At 33.1% G+C, this 18870-nt stretch overlaps 1 protein-coding gene across 1 annotated transcript in view; it reads left to right on the top strand.

Annotated features, from left to right (window-relative positions):
• LOC118190740 (Kv channel-interacting protein 4-like) overlaps positions 1–18870 on the top strand; it is a 445497-nt gene that overhangs the window by 124561 nt on the left and 302066 nt on the right. The window lies entirely within an intron of this gene.

The raw sequence follows: 18870 nt of genomic DNA, 5'->3' as shown, positions 1-18870 counted from the left end.
CTAAAGTTCTCTTTACTCTCCATCCCTGCAACCCTCTAACTTATATTATGCTACCTCATAAATTGACACTGGTAGTTCGGTTCGAGCTTCGAATCCCGCGAACGGGCTGGCTGCATGGGCGTTTTCGTGGTTTTTCCCATGTGTAACGTGTATACGAGCCAGTTTTCCTTAGAAAGTCCTCCACGAAGGCATCTCTCCCCTTAGGCAGATAGCCCTAGTGTGCTTTGCCATAATTAAATAAACCAAACCAAACCAAACCTCATAAATTGTGGAGTGTTGAAAAAAAAAACTTCTAACTGTTCGCACGCTTTATTCGCGTAATTATGACTTAATAGAGTATACGTAATTAAGGTAGAGGTTTTAGTAGGTTTCCTTCAACTAACTATGACACTTTGACACATTAACTTTTGATAAGTAAAACGAGCAATGCCCTCGCTGGGACTCGAACCTAGACCTCTCGAATACGGGTTGAATGTGCTAATGATACACCACGAAGACATGCTGGGAAAAGGGAGAAAATGCCTTATAACCTCTAATTAAATATTCCAAATTCACCTTGTTCAAGGAATTGCCGGCGTCACATCTAAACGTGTTTGTTCGGCTTTCATTAACTATTTAGGAAAACAAATTAGTTAAAACATTTGTTGCTAAAAGTCTTAAACTTACAGAACTCAAACATAAAGTTTAGAAAATGTAATCCATTGTTATTTGCAAGAATAATTTTGTTAGTTTCGAGTTTTAGAAAATAAACAATGAAAATAATGAAAAGTAATTTGTAGGGTTCTGCTTATTTTTACCAATGGTTATTTCATTTTGTGAGCGTTTCCTGAATTGTCTTACTTCCCTTCTCGTTTCGTCGCGGAATGTAAATTGAGTGAACAAGAGTATTTAATCCGTTGGAGCGAAAGGTTAGACAGAGATTGATTTCGTCGTTGTGAGTGCACGTTTGTTGGTTTCTGACCAGCTGCTAATTACAATAGCAGCTACACATTCTCGCCAGTGAATTAGTACCCTGGCTTTAGAGGTTTTCTGTGTGAACCTGCTAGTTTAAATTGAATAGTGTAGGCTCGCACTACTCTTAACCTTTATATTCATTATTACATGTTTTAAGTTTTCACGTAAGTGGTCAGTGTTTTCTTTCTAAAGAGGTAAGTCTGTACCATCTGTTTAACAGTGTGTGATCAATAGAAGGGATTTTACATCCTTTCCCAGGTTGTGTTCGTCACGCCTGTGCGAGCATTCCCAAAGTACAACACTTAAGTAGATCTAGTTACATTTTATGATAGCCAAGAAAACCTGATCTTACAAACTAACATGAAGTTTTCTAAAAAAATAGCTCGTTTTATGTACTGTGAAATCTCATGGATACACTTTGCATTGTCTCCGGTTTTTCTTTAGCTGTATCTTTCTATCTTCTGTACTTTGTGTTAATTAATTCAGTATCTTTTTAGATTTGGGAGTTTCCTTGTCTTTATGCATAGTTATATGAGAAGCAGTCTGCTAAAAGCTTCAAAACATCATTTCTGGCTGCAAAAAGTTAGAACAATAATTTTTGGTCAATGCTAAAATGTCTCTTCATTCAAAATAGAATAAATTATGCTCAACTGTATATAGATCACAAATTCTTAATAAATCAGATTTATTGCACATTTGATTAGTGGTATTCATAGGACAAGACAAGACAGGAGCATAAGAGACATCAGGCCTTCACCATGTGGTGACACAGGTACTGTTCCGTTGATGCTCTAAATCCATTGATGCATCCTATGCTGTATTCATCCTGTTTTTCCAAAACATTTTGACGCAGTAATTTTTTAAGTACACGGATACTAAGATTTGTTTTGTAACAGTTATATCATGGCAGTTATATGAGTTCATAAATGTCATAGCTTTACTCCGAACGTTACTGGACAATCTTGTGATGAAGTTTTGGAGCGTTTATAAAATATACTTGAAACTCAAGTCAGTTCGTAGTTGGTCTAACACTATGATATGATTGCGCTAATGGATATGAGAAGTACCCTTTCTCTGCAAATGCAAGTGTCTGAGAACGAGTTATTTCTCTCATAGCAATAGATGGGGAAAAGGCCATGTCCAGATATGAAATGATTTAAACGAAGTCTCATCAGACATCTTTTACTGTTTATTACATTAATTAAGTGTCCTGATGTATTGCTATCACGGAACTGACAGAAATAACTGTAGAACTTCAACCCACAAAATACTGAACCATACAAACATGTGAAAACAATCATAATTCATTTGCTGTCACAATATGCAATAAATTTGTAACTACCATGTAAAATCTGCGGTATCACTATGTAGAAATAATATTTTTGTACCCCCATGCATAATGGGAATTTTCATAGATATAAATATACAAACGAAGCACTCGGGACATGCGGACGGGCCCCTAATGCACTGCTAGTAGTGATAGTGCCCGCGATGTAGCGCGAACCGGGCATCTTCTGTTCCAGGCTAGGCTATTCGGGAAAGTTAGTTGGAAGGGATAACACCTGGATTACCTGTTGGTAAATATCTGATGTCCCCTCTACTTGTGCCTGTACCTGTATTGCGTCTTGTTTAGTCAAGCCTCGATGTCACTAATTTTTCAACACTGATCTATACTGTATACAACAAGATTGAGAAGTATAAATAATGAATTGTATTCTATGAAACTGTAAAATTAGACTACGTACGTATGCAAAATTCTGTACAAATTTGAATTTCGTAATAAACGCTGAAGTCGGATTAAGAAGACAGAGTGCTTGGTGGCGCTTGGATAGCACCAACTGGCGATGTGGTAACTCACGCACCAGCGGCGCAAAGATGACCGATAGCGCTAAACACATCGGAGCAATGGTTGAACTAGATATATAGTATGGGGGACTGTAACTACTTCAAAGTAAATATTAAGTGCTCCCCATACTTTTCCATGTGTTGTTTTTTAGCCGGCCAACCGGTGCAGCATTAATGATGCTGTTTGCCATACCAATTCTCTTCTCCATTACTAAATATTATTAAATCAACAGTTCTTGTTTGGCAATGTAACCAAATAATATTTAAAATGAGCTCCCAATAAGGTTCTCATGGTCTCAAGGGAGGTGCCACCTCTACAGATAGTGGTAGGCGTTACCTGTTTAACCAATACCTGTAATAATACCTGTTTAACCAATGTAAGCCACTATGTCTCCATCCTCTATCACCTGTCACCTGTCTTGGTTTGAAAAATTAAATTCATTTACTATATTTGATTTTTTTCTTTAAGTGCTTCTTTTTTTAAAATGACTCTCGACATTTTATGCTCGTAACTTCGGAATCGAGTACACTAACTATTCCTTTAGCAAGGAAGTCAAAGTCTTCCTTGCTAAAGTCCTTCCTTGCTTTCCGTTTTGTAAAATACATATACAATTACCGCAAGGCATTTGAAATGTCCTTGTTTTATACGAGCTAAACTGACTGAGGCGGATGTTCAATTTGACATCACATCATACGAAGTAACTGAAAGAATAGCAATTCTACTTAATTTATGTAAGGAATTTAGAACTAGTTTCCTGTTTCTGAGGTATTTAAAACACCTCGCATTAATGAGAGCAGATTAAGAGTAAGCAAGAATATTTTTTTAAAAGTAAAACTTTTTAAAATGCGTAATATTGATTGGGGCATAAAATGTCTGGACCATTCGTAAGAAAGAAGTTACTATTGCTACAAGGTATGGCATCAAGTGCAGTTCATGAAGCAACAGCAGAATAAAAGCACCGCGTAAGCCAAAAAATGTCAGTCTGGCTTCCCAAGTGTTTTCTTGTTCTGATAGTTGGGATTGCTTTAGGACAATATTAAGTGTGTCTAGATGCATGCATTTTATTGTATTATAAACTGTTTTGCTTTGTCCAGTTTTGTACATTTTAAATCATTGCTTTCTTGAACTTTCAAGATGTTTTTTAAGCTGAGGATATGAAGCACATTCAAAGATGATAAATGACACTTTATCTCTGATTCTTCCAGACTGCGTATCCCACATTTTCAAATTTCAGATAAAACCGTTAATGTTTAAAAAAAAAGTCAGCCACGCATAGTATATTGTAGTAAGAGATATTTGCTTTCGAGGATATGTACTGTATTCAACAAATTTTTGTTTTCTATGCAATAATTACAAGCAGATAATTATTTAACTCGATGCCTTTCAACTTGTGTCTCCCACTAACATGCATTTTGTTGGATGTTGGTTTGATTTGACAATGTAAATCGTGTAATCACACAATAGTCTTTTGTTCATTTGATCTGTACGCATGAATATTCTGAACTCTATGACATGACTATTAATTTACAAACAGAAATTCGTTCATAAGTCTTTGATGCTATTTCTCATTTCTGCCGCTTCTGATGAGATACATTAGGTGAACAATACTCCAGTTTTTTATTTAAACTTTTTTTAGATGCAATAGTTGCTTTTTATTTACTTAAATTCAATACTAATATTAAATGCTATTCAACCTAAAGTTACAGTATTCTTAGATTTTACTCCTATTGTTCATCCAAATCTTAATCCTCAATTGATGGACATTCTTATAATCTTTTATTCAAATTTTACTCTGAGTCATTAAATATATAGTGAAAGAAATGTATAGATTTTTTTGTTTACTTTTTAGGTGCTCCGCCCATAGGCACTACACGGAAAGGAAGGGATGCCCCGTGGATGTCTTTTTAAGGGAAACTAGATCGTATCCATGTTACACATGGGGGGAAAACACGAAAACACCCATGCAGCCAGCCCGTTCTCCGGGACTTGAACTCTGGACCGAACTACCAGTGTTCAGCGCTTTTACTGCTTGGCCGCTGGTGGGCCCTAAAATATACAGAATTAATATACTTAATTTTGACATTTCTTTCAAAATGAGAAAAACATTAAAAATTCGTTAAAACTTCTCTTTAAGCTCATTTTCATTAACATTTTAAAGGCATTTCCCCAAAATCTCGCATTTTTCAATTTTGATTTTTGGTGTACAGACTAGAATTTGGTAACGAACTAAAAACCTATTTTTACTCCTATTTAATCTTATTTATTTTCTGAAAACAAAAATATGAATAAATCTGGTTTTTTTCTAATCTAAAACAACTGGCTTCTAATCTTCTTTTAAAGTGCAAAGTAAAATAGCAGATGTGAAAAAATCCTTACGCAAGGTGTTAAAAAAGAAATTAAATTTATATTTTTTCCGTGTTAGAAATTCTTGAAAAAAGGTCCTTGTTGCATATTTGCTAATTTTTCGAATGCTTTCTTCTTTCAGTGGAAGCAGGAATGTTTGATGGTTTATCAGCTTGAAAAGAAATGACTCTCATTTAAAGCTTGGAAAATATTTTAAGAAAATTTTCGTGAAAAGTAGGCTCCTAAGCTTTCTTCTTAATAAACAGCATCAAGAGATAAGGTCTCTGAAATAAAAAAGAAATTCAACAAAAATCTCAACAACCCGCAAGGGATATAGTCTAATCGAGTTGCTGCGGTTGAACCAAGATTTGAGAAAGTTTGGGAAGTTTATCATTTTTCCATTTTAGAGAAAACGTAGTGAACCGTTTGTTAGAGAGAGCTTTATAATTAATGATGTGTATGCTCAAAATATGCGCAAGCCAAATGCTTAGAGTAAATACCCACAATGTATGAACTAAGTTTCGATACATCTGGCTGCCGGTGTAATGGATAACATTCTTTTTCAATATTAAAAATAAGAAGTTAGCTTATATCACAAAGAAATCTTACAAAGCGTTTTTCCAAAAGAAATTTAATTTATTCTCACTTTTAGGCACATGCTTTCATGATATCCATCTCCCGTGGAAATCTTACACCATTACAATCTGCTTATGATGTTCAGAAGCTTCGAGACATTTTCAAAACTTTTGACAGTAAGTATCTCAGGTCTGTCCATATGTTGTGTTATAGATCTCTTTATAAAGAGTCAGCAACAGATTTAACCAAAGATTTCAGAATTTTATCGTAAAGCTTCATCTGGAAAGCATTTGCGCAGATTAGTGTGTAATCTTCTAGACCACTGCGAAAGTTTAGTTTGGTTTATCATTTCTCGACAGAGGACTGCAAGACTTACGGTGAACTCCAGTTTGGGTATTCTACGGGCTAGAATCACATGTCTGCCTGATGAATAGCAAAAGGTAGAATATAATGACGGCCTATATGTACTTCAACACTTAACCTTTTTAAAATTTAACCTGAATTAAAAAAAATATTGAAATTTTATAATAATAAATATTGAAATTTTATAATAATAAAAAATATGTATTAAGCTGGATATACAATGTAGAGGTAACTGACACCGTATGCATAAGCACTGTGTAATTGTGTATAACACTCTTTATTGTGCACCCACTTGTAAATAATTTAAGCACTGGGTTAAATTTCCTACACTACCAGATGCATTATTGTCCTGTTTTTAACAAAGAATCTAGCAACACGAAAGGATAACAACAAATGTAAAAACAATTAAAACATTTATTTGCACTTCGCCTGGAAGTTTCAAAAGCTAAAATAATAATCAAAACTTAGCATCCACTTTCGAGTACAAAATTAAACGTGTTTGGATTATTTACAGAAAAATATCAAATTAGAGACTCAAATCCCCGCTTCTTTGTTCTTCAAGCACATTCAATAGTAACTACAACTGAAAGCTAAATCCGCTAATAGTCAGTACAGCTCGCCGATAGGCAGAAAACTGTGATTGCCAGCGCTCTCGTTCTAAGTTGCCTATACTTTCTTAGTTAACTTAGACTCTCCATCATTATTTAAATTCACTTAACTTGCATTTCTATTAATTAATGAAAAGCAGAAGTGCAGGAAATATTTAGAATAAGGAATTACAAGTTGATTAAAATAAACCTTAGAAGTGGACTGCTTAATGTATGCTGTTCCTGTTATTTATGCTCACTTATCTAACAGTAACATCAGCCCAAACACACGGAATTCTTCTTGGAAAGGAGCGCAAGACAATACTCCTGCCGTTGGGAATAGCCTTGAGCACTTTACAGGTGACAGTGAAATTTAGATGAGTTCCTCCCCCAATTTCACGGACCGACCCGCATGTAATAGCCATGAATACCAGGTCGTCGTCAACTGTAGTAACTAATTCCAGCTACTATCAGAGAGCATTAGTTCCAGAGGTAAGTGATCATTCCGTCTCCTTATTAATACACACACTTTTTATTTACAATATAATACAATAGTTACAAGCATTATTGTTAGGCAAACGCCTTCTCGTTATTAGGCTTAACACCTTCGATCTTCCATCAAACTAAAAGCAAGTTACAGAACATCAACAGAACGGATTTATTAAACTTTTTACAAAAAGAAATCGAAGCTAGAGAACATACATTTCTTTTAACTAAGTCGATGGATTGCGATAATATTTATTCAAAAAATACAGATAAATATGTTCGCGCAAATAAACAAAATAAAGAAAAGTTCGTATCATATGAAAATAAAAATAAAAATCCAAAAAAACAGTCAACAGCTGCAGCATCAAACACATTTGTTGATAATTTATGCGTTTTTTGTGATAAAGTAAAAGATCATTTATCAGACGATTCTAATAAATTTAACACAGCACAAAAGAAGCATATTGTGAAACGAAATGGCAGATGTTTCTTGTGTTACAAAAAGCTCCACATAAATATGCAGTAACTAATTCTGGTGACTATCAGAGAGCATTAGTTCCAGAGGTAAGTGATCATTCCGTCTCCTTATTAATACACACACATTTTATTTACAATATAATACAATAGTTACAAGCATTATTGTTAGGCAAACGCCTTCATCGTTATTAGGCTTAACACCTTCGATCTTCCATCAAACTAAAAGCAAGTTGTTCGGAGCGCCACCTAACGGCTCAAACTATCAATTTATATGCGCCACCTAACGGCGCAAACTATCAATTTATAACATCAACTGAAGCAGTTCCAGCAGACAGACGATTTTACGAGGGGCATGGTGATCGGACTGAAAAGGACAGGTTGGTTTATACTGCAAATCTCAGCTGATACACACCTGGACGCGTCCGAAGCGCACCGGCTGTGGCGATGATGACTGGAACAAGGAAAGGAAATGTGGCAAGTTCGAGGGTTGTCTGTGCAGACAGATTGACGTCAGCACGAGTGGATCGACCCGCCGACAAGTGGTGGCACACCCGCAAGCCACTTCTACCTCTATTCTGCAGCACGTTCAATACACCCTGTATGTCTCCATATCGACCAGAACCATCTGCCATCGATTGGTGGCTAATGGTCTGTACTCATACCGTCCGTCAGGAAGATTGCCATTTGCTCCAAATCATAGACGCCAACGTCTGGAATTGTGCCGGGTTCAAGCGATGTGCATGACGGAATGGCACAAGATCATGTTCTCAGTTGAGTCACGCTTCTGTTTCTCCAATGATAGTCGCCGCGTACGAGTGTGACTTTGATGTGGAGATAGGTCCAATACGTCAGCAATTGTGGAACGCCCCATCGTGTGACAGCGCGGCATCAAGATTTGGAGCACAATTGGATACGATTCCAGGTCACCTCTAGTTCGTATTCAGGGCACTATGACGGCTCAACGATAGATCAGAGATCAAAGATTGATTCTTCCACCATGTATTTTCACGAGTTTATCAACTTCGTCATGAGACATGAATACGAAACAAATCACTGCTAAATAATTACTTTTAGTTACGATTACTTATTATTATTACTCTAGAATAAGTTTGGTAATTCAAAAGAGCTGAGCAGGATTGGAAGTTTTTATTTATCCAATAAAGTGAACTCTAAACAGAGAATGTTTTCACTTTTAGAGATATTTGGTCCTGAAAACTATAAATTAATTTTTTGAATTTCTTCTATGACAAAAAACTTAATACTGTTTTAAAATTTAGTGGTCCTTATTCAGTTCAGCGTTACAGAGAACTGGCATCATATTTCCTTTTCTACTAATTTAACATGTTCTCAATTTCAAATCTCCGAATAATTATTTTGGAAGAAATTTTAGTTTTCATTTTTATTTAAGTTTTATTTCCATTTAGTAAGAGAAATAAATTTTAGCTTAAGAACAAATAACATTGTCATAGCACAACTGTCATTAAATTTGCATCCAAAAATTTGTTTCCTAATTACAGATCGATTTCGTCAAGTGGAATTAATTGAACCAAGCAGTAAAATTTTATTAAATATTTTATACCTTAAGACATAGAGATATTACTCGTAAGACCCAAATTATAATTTTCTCACCAAATCCAAGTCTGTTAGTTCTGTTCCATTAACTTCAAATCGTTGCACATGAAATTTCGCTCTTAAAGCTATGATTCGCTTTTTAAATTAGCTTCGTCAACTCTGCAAAGATGGGTTTCATCGTAATCTACGACAATTTCAGAATTCTCAAGAGATTCCGGAATTACCTTTTAAAATGAAAGAGTTCCATAATGAACTCATTATGAGATAGTTAACGAAAACATTGATACTTCCAAGAAAGCACTGATTTTTCACTTCAAGATGGGTCGTTCTTAGGAAAGTGAGTCTTTGTCCGAAATGAAAGATTATATAATTTTAGATCATTGCTTATAATTGATGTTAAAGAACTAGACATCTCTTTATTTATATTCTTGGAATGATAGAACCTGACCTAATAAAATTGTATGCTAATATTGGAAGCAGTAACTCCGCAAGAGCACTTTTCTTCAGTTCCTTTAATTCACAGGGACGCTCTCCATTTTTTCAGTTCTTGATCATGTTTTAAAGTAAGTACTTTATCACTCAAATGAGTTTTCAATAGTAAATAAAAAGCATTCAAATCATTTTTATGTTATTAGATTATTGGAACAAATGTATAAAATTTAATATTGTAAGTTTTATGTATTTTTGGATACACAATAGATTTGTTTTCAATAGGCAACATTCAGTATTGGCAAACAGATTTCTAAATAATAAATAATCAAAATATTCGCAAGGATGCAAAATAACTTTTATTTTGAAGTAATATTTTAACTATTGGAGTTCAGATCCCCCCAGAATTAGGCGCTATTTTTTTAGTTTCAAAATCATTAAATTAAAGTTTTAATTTTGTGTACATATTCATGACAATCTTAGCATCTACATCTCTTATTAATGTTATTTGACACAACAGCTACTGCACACTACATCTTTTAGCTACTGCATACTTAAGGCAGTTGCCTTACCCTGCAAGTAAAATATATTACTGTTATTAAAATTTTATAATATATAAAATAGAGCACGTGAGCACAAAATTCCTAAAAAATAATCCTTTACTTGTGCGCAGCTACGGTACATAATTAATTTTCAAATAAAGCAAAATAATTAGAAATTTTGTTTTGAAAATACTTACATAGAAGCAAGATACAAAGAGTGTTGTTTACACAACTAAAAAATGGGAATTGATTTAAAACATTATGTCAAAACCATTAAGATAATAATAACTAATATCGAAATAATTAAATATATCTAAAAGCCAATAACTTAAAGGAGGTATAGACTCTTTCAGCTAAGTTTGTTCTCAAGGGGATAGAATTTTCTTCATTGATATTAAAGACTCTTTTCCTGACACTGTGTCATTCGTTTAGGAAAAATTAAAATTTATCTAGAAAAATCCTGTCTCCTAAATAACCAATTTCCTTTAACAAGGAAAATTAGAAAAACTACATATTTAATAAATGAATACTTGTAACTTTAAAAGTTTTAAACATATTGAATAATTAATTATAACGATGAATGAAATGCGAAGAAAATAGTTAAAGATGCGTAATAATAAATTAAGAAAACAGTTTCAGTAAAATCAAAGTTATACGTTTATATATTCATTAAAAATGAAAAATGAATCATATAAAACAACATTTTCCTAAAAAATTTTAAATTTAAAGAAATGAAGAATGTTCTACTTCATATTTTTGTTTTGTCACACAGAGTAACAAAATTAATGGTCACAACCTTAAGGAGGGACTAAAGCGCACTTTCCATCAGAATGTAGGGGCGCCAGCGGCAAGTTGAAGCACAAACATAAGAAATAAAATGTTAATGAAAACAAAGTAATTTATTTGCAGCATCATTGGCAAATACTTCTTTACAGCAATGTTTACACTTATTGCCTAAATCGATGATGAAACTAGCGATGATAAAACAAGTGCAAAAATTTCTTGGAGTGAAATTGTATTCTATGTACTAAAGAATGCCCATTAATGTTTCCAGATACTAGAAGGGAGATGACGACCCATGAGAAGCGAACTCAATAACTTTTGCAGAAATCTTGATAAAATTTGCGGAATTTTTTTTATGTCTGAATGTCTCTGATCCTTAAACGGACCATCAAAAATATTTCTTCCTCCTTTCTGCCTGTCTTCGGTCTGAAACGGTAGCACACTCGGCGCGTACTCAAGAGGTCTAGGTTCTAGTCCCGACGAGGGCATTACTCATTTTCCCGTCTCCTACTTAAACAATCCTAATGACTCTACAGTGGCGCCCGAACTAAAAGTTGGTAGAGGATGATTCTTCACCACCAGGATTTGGCTAACGGGTCCCCTAATCCCCAGTCACCCTTGAGAAGGAGATTATATAAGGTATTTTCTCCCTCCTTTCTGCATGGACTCGTGGTATAACGGTAGCACACTCGGCGCTTATTCGAGAGGTCCCGGTTCGAGTCCCGACGAGAGTATTGCTCAGTTTTCGTATTTCTTACTTCAAAAATTCCTAACGGCTCTACACATATTCAATTTTATACTGTTCTACGTGAGAAAAAGAAGAATTGAATTTCTTTCAAAGTGGGAATTTAAAAAAAAAGAATTGAGGAATATATAAGATATTTCAATATTGTTGACGAGCGTTTGCATTTTAGACGCATATTTTTATAATGAATTTCCTGATGTAAAGAATGTTTTACATTCTATCAATCTCGTTATAAGCGGATTTGTCTACATACGTATTCAACCTGAAACAGTAAAGTTTAGTATTAATTAATCTTCCAGTGTACACTACATTGATTTCTGTCCATTTACTTAGTACGATAATTATCATTTTCACCTATTCACAAGTTTATTATGAAATAAATGTCTATCTATTTTTTATATTACAGTTGATTTTAGCGAAAAGGTATTTCAAGTGAATCAAGGAAAGGGAAAATATTAACAAGGAAAAATGTTTCTAGCTACAAATATCCTATGTTTGAAGACACAAGGATTTACAGTTTTGACATAGAATGAAGGCTATCAAGTATAATACACATCATTCTTTGTACTGAAACTTGCATGTCCTATGAAAACTTCCTTCTGCTTTCGCAATGAAGCATTTTGTATCTTAAAGTAACAAAAATTCAGAACCTCAGAAATATCCTCTGAGAATTAAATGGGCTGTGGCTAAATTATACAGCCACCTATAAATCTTTCAAAACACAGACTGAATTTAATCATTGCTCTGTATGAATTTATGAGGTGCGTAACTAATATTGAGAATATTAATATTTACAATTTAGTAAAAAGAAATTTAAAATGACTTTTTTGTAATTTCCTTCAAAATGAAGCATTTAGTGCTTTCATTAGCAAAATCTGTTGTAAAAAATTCGCTGCTGTCGCATGCAAAATTTTTTATGGATTATAATCGCCGTTTTTGCATGTAGTTTAATTATTCGTTCAGTGTTTATATAAAATGAACATTAAAGATACGGGGTTGGACATAGAAACATCTAAGAAAGGGCGGATAATCCGCTTCAAATATTTGTCAAGTAATGACTGTTGGCTAAAACTGGTCTAAAATATTCCTGCATTATTGCATTTTTAATAGCATGCACAATATTTAAACAAGAAAAAATTCATAGAGTTCGTTGAAGTTGGAAATACTTTGTTTTGCTGTTTATGTGCAATAACCTTCATATAAGTACTGAAATCTTACTTTTAATTGTTGTCATATAATATTTAAATTGTAAAGTTATATAGCTTTCGTAGTACGTCATTTCTTTAAAACTTGCAGTATAAAATTTAAACCTAATTACAGTTAATCTAATCACTGGGAGAAGTGTCAGAAGAAATCTTGTCCCGACTTTGAATCCAATAACACAAAAGGATTATAAGCAACGTAAAATCAATTATAATATTTCATTCTACTTCGGCTGTAAGTTGCGAAACTAGAATATTAAAGAAACTCAACATCCGCTTCTTGAGGATGTTAAGTTTAAGAAAGAAACGTTTTCAAGATATTGCAATACTATTCGAATTATTTACAGACAAAGATCAGATTTGAGTCTTAGAACCTGGCTTTTATATTAACGCGCATTTTAACATAAATACGAGCAAAGAGAACATCTAAAACTAAGCAACAATCAAGCATAGCATTTTCTCTCGTTTTTTATTTAACTAATTAATTTGCATTTCTGGTGACATGGAAAACGAAAAAACATGAGCAATGTTTCAGAAATGATGTGTTAATTACGACAAACCTTACAGCTATATTAAATCACCCAACCGTTTTTCCTACCGAAGAAGAAGTACCAATCCTTTCTTTCATTCCACAATTTCCATTTTCGTTCTCAGAATTCATTAAATTACTTTCATGGCCATTACTTACATTTCATTACTTTCTTTTACTATGGCTTTTTCAGTTTTATAACACTTGTCTCTATAGGCGGCTCTAAGTTTGAAAGTGTTAACTAAACCTAGTTAGTCGAATCTAATTCAGAAGTCAAACAACAAAAATCAGCGTTATACCTACAAAATTTTCACAGGACTAGTTTCGATGGTTTTACCGAACCATCATCTTCAGCTGCAAAACCGCATTTGCGGTTTTGCAGCTGGCGTGTTCGGCGTGTTATTGTGTGTTCGGCGTGTTCGGCGTGTTATTATTCGGCGTGTTATTGTGTCTTAATTAGTCGAATCTAGTTAAAACTTTCAATTTTTCCATATTTCCCTGAACCCAAATATAATTTTTAAATTCTGAATTAAATAACTTAAATTTTATCCGTCATTTATAAGTCAGGGTTAATATTGAAATAATCTCTAATAAGTACGATCAAGCTTAAGCTATAAGAAAGAAGCGAAAATCTATAGATGGAAATATAGTCGTGCAAGATAAAGAAGTAAAACATTTTATCTGACTGAATGGAAGCACTACTTTAGTGATCAATATTTAGAAAAGTAGCGAAATACTAAACGATATTATAAATCTTATTTTTAGAAAAAGCTGACATTTTTTTTTCCGAGTTGAAAAGAAGCAATGGTTAGGGACGAAAAATATCACATAATAATTGCATCTTCCAGAATGCCATTTTCAAAAGAAAGCTGCTCGACTGGATGATTACCTGGTGTATTGCTACATTCGAGGAGCAAAAAATATCTTTATTCAGTCTCGTGTTCTTATATAGTGGAGTTCTGCAACACTTTGAGGAAATAAATTAAAAATTTTCAAGCGTAAATATTAACTCATTAGTCGAAATTAGCACTTGAGCAAAAGGAATAAAAACATATCTTTTTCATTTACTCATTTATTTTTATTTAAGAACATATTTTTGCATTTTTATTACTTTCTATGTTATGTGTAAAATGATATTTTTATGAAATAATAATTTCATTAGGTGTTTATTTAATTATTTAATGATACCTTATGATTGAATGATAATGTATTGTTTAGTTTCACAATAGTGTACTGTATAAACTTAATTTACTCTATAATGTATAACCAACGAAAAAAGGCGATGAAAATAAAATATAATTAATACCGCTTTTAAAAAGCGCCATAAAGCTGCTGTTGATGAAGGTTTTAAATGCATGTATGTAATTGATTGCTTGATACCGCCAGCTGAAAGAAATGCGGAAACTGATAATAGTCAATGTAATCCCTCATTAAGAGCAAACAAAAACTTTCAGTTAGGATCAAACTGGTCAGATAGGTAACAAAAAGGAAAACAGTTTGTTACTTTATGTCTCATAACACATTTATAGCAAGATATAAATAATGGAACACCAAGTCACATGCTGCTGCATGAATTGAAGAGCAACAGTGGGTCAGTTGCAAGTCACTATCGAAAATAAGAATGAAAAATCAAAAAATACAATTGTAAAACTAATGGAGACATAAGAGCTAATGGGCATAAATTGGAATGTTTTTGTTCTTGTCTTGTCCATAAATTTCGTAGAAGAATGGTAGGCGTAGCCCCAAGGAGGTTGGTCATCAATTTTCACCCAAAGTTTCGGGGGAGAGCACCTCAGGGTGTGTGGTCCGAGGGTCTTCTACGCCTCTCCACTACCACCATTCCCCACGAGAGAACGTCCGACTAGTCATACATATTTACTGTGTTCCCATGCCGCATAGACACTACATATACACTAATATCCATGCCTTCTCTGGGATTCAAACCCGGGCCCTGCGGTAACGCAGAAGGTTACCCTAAACGCTGCACCGTCTAGGCGGCATAGATTGGAATACTATATTTTTATAGAAGGTGCTCTAAAATCATTAGGTTATTTTGAATCAGAAGATGTGAAAAATGTGCAATCCTTCGGCCGGGACTCGAGCCTGGACCTCTCGAATACGCTCCGAATATGCTACCGTTACACCACAAAGGCAAGTTGGAAGGGAGGAGAAACCACATTCATTTCAATCAATTAGTTGCGTTTGAGATAAGGTATTCTGTCAGCAAATACTATTTAAGTGTAACTAATTTGGTAAATGGATCAAATTTAATTTAAGCAGAAGTAATTTAATTCCAAATCTAAATTATACAAGGTAAACCACTACTACAAAAAGAGGAAATTATTTGACTCCGTTGCTACGTAAGCAAAATATGACAAGTATCAAAGCAGTGCAAGTAATTTTCATGCAAGATTAAAATTAATTATAAATTTAAGTTATATAGCATAAGTAATATTCGTAAACATGTTTATACATTTTACAATAAGCGTAAAGTAGAAACAAGGCCTCTTTTACATTCTTAATACTGTTCATTTTGCACTATTTTATTGTCTTTAATAAATCTTAAGTAATAAATATCTGCATTAGCATTAATATGAACTATGCAGATATGACAAATAAATTTGTTAAGTTAACATGTTCAAAATTTCGTAAATATTTTTTTAATTAAAAAAGCAAAATAACAGAAAGGCTTCATCTTATACCTGTCATGTCAGATATCAAGATAAAAAGAAACTAATTTTATGCTGTCCTTAAGTATTTTCTTTGAATATGAGTGAATGAGTGTTAATTCTTTTTCTCTTTGAATAATAAGTCTTTAGAGCAACTAATTTGAAGATCTGATAATTGAATAACTTATCATTATTTGTTCTTAGCTCAATTGAAAGCATAATACGTTATTGTATATAACATTAAATATGTCATACTGTGAGTATCGGTGTTCATTAAACAATTAGTTTTTTTATTATTAGTGTAGTAAGTATGTGTAGTTTGCTAAGTAATATATTTTAACAAAATCTCTCTTACGCTTGGAGAAAATATTTCTTACATTTTCCGAAAAATTCGTCATCTTTTTTAGCATTCAGTTAAAAATTCCTAGTTGACGTCTTTATATTCAAAATAAAGTTAACCAATTAAAAAAAATTAATATTTAAGATTAGATTTTCAAAATCTCATTCTAAACGAAAATCTCAGAATTCATAGCATAAAAAGTATCCTTTTGAAGAATTTTAAGATACTATACATCATTTTAAAAACATAAAATATTTGAAAATCTTACTTTATTGCGTTTATCATCAAACTTTTAACTTTATGAACAAAGCATACGTTGTTTGAATGCACATTAGTTTCAATTATAGAAATTTAGAAGAAGTAATATGTGATAATGATCTCAGATGATATTTTAATTCATCTTAAATAAAAGTTTTCTTTCATATTCAAGGTTAAAAATTCATTCATAGGAAAAGAGCAAGAAAATTGATATAGTTTCCATGTTTAAAATAAATAAAAAATTATTTGTTTTTTATATTTAAAACAAATGAAAGAAATAAAAAATAAACCTTTCTAAATGTTTGCAAAATACATCTCCATAGCATTATAATAAATATGATAATAAATGGAATTAAAAACAGGCTTAATGGGGATGTCAAGTAAGAACATTTTGGATAAATTAAAATACTTTATTTTCATTGTTAGTAAAACATTAAATGCAAGCTTCACTATTCAACAAACCGAAATTCCTTTCAGACTTGAGTTACAAAGAAAAATTTTTAAGAAAATTACTTTCCAATATAAAAACAAAACAATAGTTTTAACGTATTTCTCCAAAGTATAAAAAAAAAGTTATAAGCGTCCGCATAGCCATATTATTTTTCTGGCACAGCGTTTCAAAAGTTTTTAGATCGAAGTTGCTATTGAAAGTGCAGCAACAGCTCAAAACGTATCGAAAAAAGGAAGTAATACTCTCATGTTTCCTTAAAACGATCGATTTATGCTGAAATAATTTCTTTTTCTCTAAGTGTGATTTATGCTCTTAGAAATATCATTTCCCCGTTTTAGTTGCTCTAAAAGCATAAATGCAGATTTATTTTAAATGATACACTTTACTGCTCTTATGGTACATAAATGCTGTAGTCTTATTAGGACATATAATCCATTTATTTATAAAAATTTTTGTAAAATCAGTGCATTATACACGATATGATATGATATAATTTGAAGGACGCCGCCCGACCCTCCTGGCAGACTTTACGTCGCCCTATGGCCTTTTCGCGGGTTGCGCCAAAGCAAGCTAGAAACAACACCTTCAACAAACAGACATAACTGAAAAAAAAAAAATTAAATTAAAATCCCTACCGCAAGCTTATCATGATTAATCTTCTCCACCATTTTCCTGGCAAATTTTTTCAGTCTTTTAAAATCATTTAAAATATCATATATATTAAAAACATTATTTTTCTTAAACTCGTCTCTGATATCAGTAAAATATTTACATGTTTCCACATAATACTCCGCAGTGCCCGGTTCTTTACAGATATCACAGAGGTCAGACTCTTGTAATTTAAACCTTTTAAAATAGAAAGGAAAACGGCCATGACCTGCGATGATTTGGTTAACGTCAATGTCTGAATAACATAAACCTTTTTTAAGTTTAACAAATTTCATATAACCTTTATTTTGACCAGACCTTTCCCACTCCTCCCTCCATTTATCATAAATATATTTTTTTCATAATAGTCACAGTTTTCCTTGTTGATCCCTGTACATCAATATCAAGAGCCATTAACATCGGTAATTGCCTCCTTGGCTAGTGCGTCCGCCCTCTCATTTCCAAAATATCTAACGTATGCCTTCACCCAATCAAACACAATATTTTGATCTTCTCTCAAGTCTTTATATAATTCTCTAATATGTACCATTAAAGGGTTGGTGCTTTCGTATATGTTATATATTATTATGGTCGTTCCATAATAATATATAACATATATGAAAGCAGTGGCGTCTCCCAGACCTGACCCGTCTGTATAAATGTCAATTTCTCCTATTTTTGTAGCATCCAAATAATACGGAATAAAAATTCTTTCAGCAGGGTGAATGAAATTTAAATCAAATTTTTCAAAAGCACACCGTGTTACAATAGAATCCCCATACAATTTAAAATCAATATTTCCTGTTCTTAAACGAAATTTATCAAAATAAAAAACAATAGTTTGGAGAGAGGGGGCATACCGGCCAGGATACAAACAACTTCAGTAGAGGTCGTTCTGAAACATCTCGTAAGCATTAGTAACCAAGCTCTCTGCATTGTGTCCAGTTTTATACGAAGCCTAACCAGCTTCTCCGCCCGGCAACCCTATGCGCCTATGCCATACATAATTCGAGGAATCACAACAGTCTCGTATATTGACCTTATTCTGAAAGTTTTTATAGACAGAATTG

This window comes from Stegodyphus dumicola, chromosome X1, assembly GCF_044657685.1.
Source record: "Stegodyphus dumicola isolate Sdum_Otavi_A_Nest chromosome X1, ASM4465768v1".
Classification (NCBI taxonomy): domain Eukaryota; kingdom Metazoa; phylum Arthropoda; class Arachnida; order Araneae; family Eresidae; genus Stegodyphus; species Stegodyphus dumicola.
Note: the sequence above shows the minus strand (reverse complement) of the source record. Positions and strands in the feature narration are given on the sequence as shown.